Source organism: Palaemon carinicauda, chromosome 10 (assembly GCF_036898095.1).
Source record: "Palaemon carinicauda isolate YSFRI2023 chromosome 10, ASM3689809v2, whole genome shotgun sequence".
In the NCBI taxonomy this organism is placed as follows: Eukaryota; Metazoa; Arthropoda; class Malacostraca; order Decapoda; family Palaemonidae; genus Palaemon; species Palaemon carinicauda.
This window is the reverse complement of record NC_090734.1, coordinates 6,455,722-6,458,221: the sequence shown is the minus strand read 5'-3', so window position 1 is coordinate 6,458,221 and position 2,500 is coordinate 6,455,722.

The following is a 2,500-nucleotide window of genomic DNA, read 5'->3' as shown; positions in this document are numbered from 1 at the left end:
TTATTTATATTTTTATTTATATTATTATTATTATTATTATTATTATTATTATTATTATTATTATTATTTTTATTATTATTATTATTATTATTATTATTATCATCTAAACTACATTTCTATCTCGAAAAGCAGGATGCTGTAAGCCCAAGGGCCCCAATAACGAAAAAATTGCCCAGAAGGAAAGGAAATAAGGATATACATAAATGATAGGTAAAGAAATGAATAAATATTATAGAATATTTCAGGATCAGAAGCAATGTTAAAATATATATATCATATTTAAACAATAAGGAGAGACTCAAGTTAGTCTATTCAACATAAAATCAGTTGCTGTAAATTTTAACATATGAAGGAGATGGGAAGACTGTTAGAGTAGGTCATGATCTTAGATAATTCTTTGTTTGATGAAAGTTTTTTTATTAACCTCTTTTTTCAAAGACTTGATTTATGAGTCGTTAAGGTTATAAGGGCATTAGCGGAAAGACAAACTTGACATGAGTGACTTTATGCAAATTACAAAAAAAAGCTTATATACTGTACAAACAGTTAAGGATAACAATGGAATAAATAACTTTAACAATAATAAACATGCAATGGTAAGCTTAAGCAGAGAGAGAGATATTACAGTCTATGAACATGTATGAAATAATACACGTGCGTTACAAGTCGTATGAATATACTTTGATATAAGTAATCAATTTTACATCTTTATCACTAACAAGCCAGTGAAAAGATCGTATTTAACAAGCGAGTAACGGAAATCTTCGGTCCTCTGCCCGTAGATTTTTTTTTCAATATTCGTGAGTACAAGTTGAAGTTTGTTTCGATACTTTCTTTTTCTTTATTTTTTTTATTGAGACAACACCTGGAACAAACATCGTACGACAGCTGAAGACCACCATCGTGTGTCTGCAATGGCAGAAAGGGGTTCTTCCCCTATCACCACCTCCTCCCCTCGAACAAGAGTGGAGAAAGGCAGGATTGAAAAACCAAGATGCCTTACTTTGAGGATCCATAAAAAGCTCTCCCAGTCTCCTGCAATGGAGCCAGTCCCTGGAACTTCAAAGGACCACCCAGTGCGGAATCCAGATCGCCCACCAGCGGCCCAAGAAGATGTGGAGACTGAAAATATCCCCACTCAAAAACCACCTCCACAAACAGCAACAACTGGAGACTCCAAGTTCAGGCTAGCTCCAGGACCCAGCATTACATCCTATGCTGCCATAGTGGCCATGGAGGCTAGTAATCCTCACCTCAACATGACCATACGTCCCAACCGCAGGGGACCGTTGGTCATAACAGCAAAAGATGAGCCAACTAAGACCTACCTTGAGCAACAGGACAACGTACTCAAACTGGACTTCAATGAAAGGCCCGCCACCATTATCATTTTGTATTACCTCGTCCTCCCACTAGAACCTGTGCTCCAACATCCCTCCATCATCACTGTTAAGAGATGTGAAGGGAGAGCCGGAGGGAGATCCCATTGGAGGCTATCTACAAAAGAATCTCGCCCTCCTCACCTCTCCTTCGGCCTCTGGGGCACATTCCGCACCGAAGAATATTTTAAAAAGCCACTTAGATGCCTCCAGTGCCAGAAGTTTGGCCACCACAAAACCCACTGCACAGGTCCGGAGATCTGTGGGGTTTGCAGCAACAGAGAGCACCCCACTGCCCACTGTATTGCCAGGTATAAGGCAGGGCACAAGACCATCAGCCGCTGCCCAAACTGTGAAGGATCCCATCATGCTTGGCATGATAGATGTTCTCACAGACTTCAGCGCATTGCAGACCGCCAGGGAGCAGACCTCCAATACAACCCTTTCAGACATGCCATTCCTGAACCTACCTCTCCACCAACTCCCCCTCCAGCACCTAAACCTCAACGTCCTCCCAATCCTCCTCCTAGGGCAAAAAGATCCCCAACCCATACTCCTCGCACTCCATCACCTTTAAAATTCACCTCTCCAACCAATTCTCCCACTGCCACCTAGCCAAAATAACCTACTTCATACTCCTCTGCACCTGTAACTCACACACCCAGCACTTCCCACTCCTTAAAAGAATTCCCCAACCTACCCAGCTCTATCGTCATAAGCAAATCAAGCGCCTGACGCCCCTCCAAATGTCCTCCAAACATTGACAGCAGTGAGTTCGACCTTACTGCTTGCCGTATGAATGCTCTTCTAGCAGCCATCAGAAACATCCTTCGCAACTTCTTGCGATCCCACAAAATTAAATTTACACAGGAGTTTCTTGATGACTTTGTGTATGACAACGCCGCCAGGGACCTAAGATCTCAATTCCCTTCATAGAACCTCCTGCAAATGGACCTAATACAACCAATTGCAACAACCAAAACACTCAAGTGAAAGTGCTCCAATGGAGCGTTTGCGGACTTCGAAACAAGTTTTCATTCCTCCAATCTTAAACCTCAATGCAAGACCCTGACAATATCATGTTGCTAGAAATTCTGCTTAATGAGAATATACCATTTGCG